Genomic DNA, 8,484 nt, shown 5'->3' on the forward strand with positions numbered 1-8,484 from the left:
TTTCGAATTAACTTAAACCAGTTTTATTAAACAGATATTATAAAGTCGATTGCACGCATCCACACTAGGCACATTAATTTGGCGGTGTGCATCCATGGTCCGAGGCTAGCATCGATTTCCGGAGCATTGCACTGTGGGTAGCTATCGCTATAACTATCCAGCCAATAACTTCGATTTGCGGCCACACTAACCCTAAATCGATATGTTAATATCAATTTTAGCATTACTCCTCTCGTTGGGGAGGAGTACAGAAATAGATTTTAAGAGCCCTTTAAATCGATTTAAAGTGCATTGTAGTGTGGACAGGTACAGCGTTAAATTGATTTAACGCTGTTAAAATCGGTTTAACAGCGTAGTGTGGACCAGGCCACAGCGTGAGTGGAAAACCATGTTCAGTTCAAAGCTGCAGCCTGGCTGTATAGCCTCTGCTCCAGTGAAAGCGTGAAACATCTTTCCAACATAGAGTTCATTTCTTGTATTAATACATGTGCGTACATAATGAGCTGATCCCCCAATGCCAGTCACTTGGGAGCTATAGGAATGCCATGGTGGCAACGGGATTCGGGTTCTCAGACAGCTGTTACCCTTTTCTCTAATAAATGGTGGACTGACTGGGGCAAATTAAATGTTAAGGGAACAAGCAAATCCATAAAACTCATCCTTTAGGGAGACTTCTCAGGATGGCTTCCAACATCTCAGGTGCAGCTGTTTTTGGCTGTCACTGCCCAAGTGCCATAATTGCAGTTGCTACAGCCATAGAATCATAGAATATCAGGGTTGTAAGGGACCTCAGGAGGTCATCTAGTCCAACCCCCTGCTCAAAGCAGGACCAATCCCCAACTAAATCATCCCAGCCAGGGCTTTGTCAAGCCTGACCTTAAAAACCTCTAAGGAAGGAGATTCCACCACCTTCCTAGGTAACCCATTCCAGTGCTTCACCTGGTGAAAAAGTTTTTCCAAATATCCATCCTAGATCTCCCCCACTGCAACTTGAGACAATTACTTCTTGCTCTGTCATCTGCCACCACTGAGAACAGTCTACATCCATCCTCTTTGAAACCTCCTTTCAGGTAACTGAAAGCAGCTATCAAATCCCCTCTCATTCTTCTCTTCTGCAGACTAAACAATCCCAGTTCCCTCAGCCTCTCCTCATAAGTCATGTGCTCCAGCCTCCTAATCATTTTTGTTGCCCTCTGCTGGACTCTTTCCAATTTTTCCACACCCTACTTGTAGTGTGGGGCCCAAAACCGGGCACAGTACTCCAGATGAGGTCTCACCAATGTTGAATAGAGGGGAATGATCACATCCCTCGATCTGCTGGCAATGCACCTACTTATACAGCCCATAATGCCACTAGTTTTCTTGGCAACAAGGGCACACTGTGGACTGATATCCAGTTTCTCATCCACTGTACCCCTAGGTCCTTTTCTGTAGAACTGCTGCCTAGCCATTCGGTCCCTAGTCTGTAGCATTGCATGGGATTCTTCCATCCTAAGTGCAGGACTCTGCACTTGTCCTTGTTGAACCTCACTAGATTTCTTTTGGCCCAATCCTCTAATTTGTCTAGGTCCCTCTGTATCCTATCCCTACCCTCCAGTGTATCTACCACTCCTCCCAGTGTAGTGTCATCTGCAAACTTGCCAAGGGTGCAGTCCATGTCATCTTCCAGATCATTAGTGAAGATATTGAACAAAACCGGCCCTAGGAGCAGCCATAGAGGCACTCCACTTGATATCGGCTGCCAACTAGACATGGAGCCATTGATCACTACCAGTTGAGCCTGATGATCTAGCCATCTTATCTCACCTTATAGTCCATTCATCCACCCCATACTTCTTTAACTTGTTGCCAAGCATGCTGTGGGAGACCGTATCAAAAGCTTTGCTAAAGTCAAAGGAATAGCCATGAAAGTGTAAGGGGGCTGTTGGCCCCTTACTAAAACTCGATGTGGTTTTTTTGGTAGCTGGCTCCCAGTTACCAAAATGAAGGGGAAGGGTCAATGGGAAATCAGGACCCTGAAATTGACAATCCCCAGGAACAGTGGAGAGAGGCCAATGCTCCAGGTCAGCCTGATTGACAGGGCAGGCAGGCCAATGAGGGAGTAGAAGCCTGGGATCCCATCCTCCACGTGCACTGGAGCTGCTTGAGGCAGTGCAGGGCTAAGCTGAGCTGGGAGCAGAGCTGCAACAAAAGCCAGAGAAGCCGCCCAGGAAGCAGATCTGTCCTGGGAGGAGAACTACAGAAACCAGAGCTAGAGGGGCCAGAAAAAGCAGCTTAGAGAGCTGAAGGCTGAGGCAGGGTGGAGCTGGAGCTGAGACTGGGGCCATACAGAGCTGGATGTGGTGAACAGTTGGGCAGAGTGAGGGGGACCCTGGGCAGCGGGCCCAGCTCAGGGAGATGCCCCCAGCCAAGAGGCCTTGCAGGCTAGACTTGGAGGGGGATCATAACCCCAATGGGATGGGGGTGATGCTGGGAAGAAGGGTCCTGCCACCTAGAGCTTGAGGTTGTGCAAGTGTCTGACCCACAGCATCCCTGCAGCACAGTCATGGCCTGGGACATGTGAGGAACAGACTGTGAATTTCCCTTACATTCCAGTGATGCTGGTTGTGATGTCCCTGTGCCACAGAGCAGGATTATGAGTTTTCCCTTAACCTTTCTCATTTTTCCTTATTTTTTTTAATTGATTGCTGTTAAATAAATTGTATTTGCTTTGAACTATATGCAATGATCAGTCAGGGAAATGTCCAGTCTGGAGAGCACATCCTGGAGTGGGGACACCCTAGCCCCTATCTTAAGTGACCATGACAAGGTTGGGGGTCGAGCCTCCCAGGAATCCTGGGCCCAGTTTTGTTGGGGTTACGAGGACTCTGCCACACAGCAGAGTGGAAGGGGAGCCCATTTTACCAGGTTAGTGTATAAGCCAGGAAAGTTCCCCACAAACAATAGTGGGCCTATTCCCCCCCCTTACAAAAGTGGTATCAGATAGGTTGGAGGGGGAATAGTATGCTAAGTGGTGTCCTAGCAGGCTGCTGAGAAGACATTTCTGAATTTGTGGGCCCCAACATTATCAGAATCCCCTTCCAGTAAGGGATTGATTATTTTCTTAATTTAAAACAACCCCCAAAATTAAAATTAAAAACTCCAAATGAGAGTGAGACATCAGGCATATGGGGGGAGACAGGAATGAAGAGGAATCAGGGCAGGCAGCCTCAGCCAAAAAATGTTTTAATTTCCCATCATCAGTAAATAGGAGATACTTTGTCTGAGGGGCATTATGTGTGAAAGTACAATAAGACTCAGGTGAGAAGGGATATTTGTCCCTTGTTAAATAATGAGAATGGAATGTTGGACCCAAAAGGTTCCATGACAATTGTGAATCACAGCTGTATGAGCTGGAAGCAGGTGGTGAAGAGAGAGATTACTTGCTTGAGGGTCTGTATGCCCAAGAGCATCGTATTGTAAAACGACAGAGAAAGCTTTTGACTTCGTATGTGTTGAGTGAGTGATGATTTTAACCTCTGCTCTCTCTGGACATTCTGAAGAGAGGGATTAATTAATTTCTAATGTTGCTCTGTTTGACTATAAAGAAGGATGAAGAGAAGGAAGGATGGGCAGTGGCATGGCAATCTGGAGATATGGAATAAATTCCCAGCTCTGCCACAGACTTTCTACATGGACTTGGGCAAGACACTTGATCTTACTGTGCCTCAATTCCTTATCTGTAAATGTGGCTAATAATGCTCCTGTACTTTACAGGAGTGTTGTGCAGACATGCTCATTAATGTTTGAGAGGTGTTTCATTAATATGGTGATCCTGATAAGTACACAGACTGATAGAACCTCACTTAAAATATGTTGCTGCATGTGAGCTTCCTTGAAGGACATTTATTTTCCATATGGTATCACACCCATCTTATGTCTTCATCTTTGACAACTCGATGCTGTCTCTGAACTGAATTCTCTTGGTGAAATTCATAATATCCATAAATGGACAAATCCTTACACTTCTCCTAAACTTCCCCGGTACATGCATGCCTAGGCTCCTCTACATTAGTCCTTTCCTGATGTTCACAGTGCCTCCCATTCTAGTACAGACAGTGAATTTCATTAATGTGCTATTTTACTTCTTCTAAATCGTTAGTTAAAATGTTAAATAACACCAAACATAATACTAATCATTATGGTACTCACAAGATACTGCCCTTCAACTTGGCCTTTGCCTTCTTCTTGGCCTACTGATCTGTAAGAAAAGGTGGGACAGATTGTGACTTTCTCAGCCTCTGACGAATTTTAGGAATGCAGAGGAGCACCACACAAATACGCTTCTAGAGCCACTCTGCATGTGGTGAAGAGCGTCTGAGTGAATGTCTCCAGGGGCCCTAAGAGGTGCACACAGAGTGACAACTGCTGCACAGTTTAAAAGGATGCAGCATGAAGTCTATGACTGGAGTTGCCCACTGTTCAGGAATGCAAGGGGGAAAGAGATCCCTGCGCACACTTTCTGTGACACCCTGTACCTCATTTTCACCACTTTTATATGGTTCTGATATGTTTTGTACAAAGTATGCCTTGTGAGGTGTCATTTGAAAACTCATAATCTACTGAACATCATTATCCTGTTTAAATGTGTGTGTGACGGGTTGGATCACAGAAAGCCCCTTGGGAACTGCCAACTGATGTGCCAAGACTACTTCTGCCCCTGCTTTCCTGCCCTGGAAGCTTAGGACTCCAGCACCTTGTCTTGTTGAGCCAGACATGCCAGTCTGCTCCAACACAGACCCAGGGTCTGAACCACGTGCCCCAAAGCTGCAGACTTAGCTGAAAGCAACTAACAGAAATGTTCCTGTCTTTAACACTCAGATGCCCAGTTCCCAATGGGGTTCAAACCCCAAAATAAATCCGTTTTACCCTGTATAAAGCTTATACAGGATAAACTCATAGATTGTTTGTTCTCTATAACACTAATAGAGAGAGATGCTCCCCACCTGGTATTAATACATACTCTGGGTTAATTAATAAGTAAAAAGTGATTTTATAAAATACAGAAAGTAGGATTTAAGTGGTTCCAAGTAATAATAGACAGAACAAAGTGAATTACCAAGTAAAATAAAGTAAAACATGCAAGTCTATGCCTAAGAAAGCTGAATACAAATAAACCCCACCAGTTCCAGTAAGCTTCCTTTTACAGACTAGTCTCCTTCTAGTTTGGGTCCAGCAATCACTCACAGTCCCTTTAGTTACTGTCCTTATTTCCAGTTTCTTTCAGGTATCCTTAGGGGTGGAGAGGCTCTCTCTTTCACCAGCTGAAGACAAAATGGAGGGGTCTCCCAGGGGTTTAAATAGAACTTTCTCTTGTGGGTGGAGACCCCCTCCTCTCTCCTATGCAAAGTCCAGCTCCAAGATGGAGTTTTGGAGTCACATGGGCAAGCCACATGTCCATGCATGACTCAGTTTTTACCAGTAAAGCCACATTCCTGTGAAAGCTCAGACATGGATTGACATCTTCAAATTCATTGTTGGCTTATGTGATTTTTGATTGAGCATTTAATTTGCACGTTTCTCAAGAAGCTGACCAAATGCTCTGCTAGACTAGTTAAAATCAAGCAAGTATACAGCCAATATTCCTAACTTCAAGTACAAAAATGATACATGCGTACAAATAGGATTAACAGATTCAGTAGATCATAACCTTTACAGAGATATGTTACATGGCATATGTAGCATAAAACATTCTAGTTATGTCATGTATACATTCATAAGCATATTCCATAAAGCCTTATGGAGGACACCATCACAGAGTGTATCAACATTGTACAGGGAGCTATGAGACCTTGCTATGTGATTGTTACTGAAATATGATGTAGTTCTGGGTAACGCCCTCAGACTATTTTCTCAAAGACAATGGCAGACTTGTACACCAGCAAGGTGCTAAAGAGCCATTACCTACTTGGACATCCACAAGCGAGGGAGGAAGGTATAAACAAAGTATTTGCAATTCACCTGAAGGACAGCTTGTACACAGTGGAACTGCTGACCCCATGACCCAGCAAAGACTTTTCCAGTACAAAGGGTCAAAATATAAAAAGGGTGGAAAAGGCCTCTGGCTACCTCTCCACTCCACCTCCCAGGACATCAAGGAATACCTGAAGAACACTGAATTAAGGGGAGTGGTCCTAGGCTGGAAAAAAAACCACCCTGCGAAATACATTGCAGCTAATGGTGAGATGACCTATTTTGCTTTTAGAACTATTAGCCTGGGTAAAGTTTAGAAATTAGACTGTGGTTTTATCTTTTCTAACCAATTCTGACTTGCACACATTATCACCTGTAAATCAGTTAAAATCTATCCTTCTCTAGTTAATAAACTTGCTTTACTGTTTTATCTAAACCAGTGTGTTTTTTGAAGGGTTTGGGAAGCCTCCGCATGAGACAAAAAGGCTGGGGCACATTCGTTACCCTTTGTTGGAATGATGGACTGATTTATGAATCTGTGTACAGTCCAGTGAGCTACTGAATGGTACAAAATGCATATTTCTGGGAGGCAAGGCTTGTACTGAGGGGGGACGTGAGTATCGCCCTGTATCTATTCATGGATGGCTAAGCATAGTATTCATGTACTGAGCTGGGGGCGACTTTGCATGCTGGGAGTGATCAGAGCCTGAAGAGGTTTGCTGTTCACTAGCAAAGCATTGCAAAAGGCACCCTGGGCTGGAGAGTTAAGGGGACCTACCAGCTCAGCAGTTCGGGTTGTACCCTGGGGAATGTCACACTTTCCCAACCCCTAGCTGTTATTGTTCCAAGAAAGGGCAGCCAGAACACAGGCCTGTGTGTAAAATACTCTGAATGTGTTTGCTGTATCTCTTAAGTATCTAGCCTACGTTTTCATGCACATACATTGATTTGTGTTTGTTATGTAGTTTACAAAGTCCTTTATGCGACAGATGCAGTGCTTTTTACGAAGCACAGAATATTCAGACTATTTTATTAAATTTAGAAATGTTACATGTATCTTTGTGGACTGGCTAGTGATTGAACCAGGAATACAATGGGAGCTAAACGATCTCCTGGAGGAACTAAAATCACGGAGGAAGCATTAAATACATACATTCTCTACTAGTGCCAAGCACCATATCCCAATATATGGTAAACAAAACACATAGGAGTCAGAGGCCAGCAACCTTCCTCCATATTTTGCACACAGCTTTGAGAAGTGTGCTGTACCACATCCTGGCCAATCAATCACATTGTTGAATCCCAGTTGCCATTCCCCTGAAAATTGGCACCAGTCCCTGCAACATTTGCTTCGGCAATCTCCCTCTGTTCATCTGATCCAAGTGCCCCACAAACTCAAGTTTTCTTCATCGTACTCAACAAGTCCTGCAACTTGGAAGGGGCTGAGACTAGCTGACACCTGCAGTCCTTTCTAGCCCCATGGTTCTACATGTCTAGGATCATCTTGATGAGATCAGGTATCACTCCAGTTATGCTGTGAATTTGGGCAATTACTTCCTTGTTAGTCGTGTGCTAAGTACTGCTAACATGCAGCAGTTGCCTGTAGAATTTCCATTTGAAGGTAGAGAACCTCTTAATGTCCTGTTTCTATGCATCTGACGAAGTGGGTATTCACTCATGAAAGCTCATGCTCCAATACGTCTGTTAGTCTATAAGGTGCCACAGGACTCTTTGCTGCTTTTACAGATCCAGACTAACACGGTTACCCCTCTGATATTTGTTTCCTTACTGTCTCACATGCATACAGCAAAATGCTGAAGACAAGAGACAGCAGCAATTTCATTTTGTGCTTCCTGGTGTAGTGCCCCTCGCCACTTGGTTACCTCCTTTAATGCTAATCCGCTTACAGGTTTTGATGGACAGGTCTGGGTTCTTTTGGATCCTGCCACCCACTCAGCAGGATGTATCTTCTTTCTTTTTAATATGAAATTATTTGGTGGTGCCTCTACCCCCCTCGCTCCTTCCTGGCAGGGTCACTAGGGCAGCTTAGGCGGAAAATTCTACCTACAGAATAATCCCCACTTACTTGCCAGATAGTTGGAGACTTCCAAGAAATAACACAAACACCCAAAAATATATTCAACAAAATAATTATATTAAACAAGAGACAAATACAAAAACAACATAACAGGGTGAAACACTATTTTTAGGGTCAGTGGTGCCCATACTGAAAATACCCATGACTTTATGTAGCAAATGTAAAATTAGTGTCCTGATGGTACGCATACTTTGCTGTGGCCCTTGATGACCTATAAACCACAGAATTTCTTCTCTGCAGTGGTTTAGCAGTGTGGCTAATTGGGTTCAGTACAGCCCAAAGGACTCACAAGTGGGAGGAGGTGGTAACTCCCTCCACAGGTGTAATAAGCAGCAGGTTATAAAATCTTCAAACCCTTACTCCCTGGCTTGAGAGCACAGTTCAGGGAGTAAGGGGTCCCCAAAACAAATTCCCTGACTAACTAAAAGATGGTG

The sequence above is a fragment of the Gopherus flavomarginatus genome, chromosome 5 (genome assembly GCF_025201925.1).
Source record: "Gopherus flavomarginatus isolate rGopFla2 chromosome 5, rGopFla2.mat.asm, whole genome shotgun sequence".
Classification (NCBI taxonomy): Eukaryota; Metazoa; Chordata; order Testudines; family Testudinidae; genus Gopherus; species Gopherus flavomarginatus.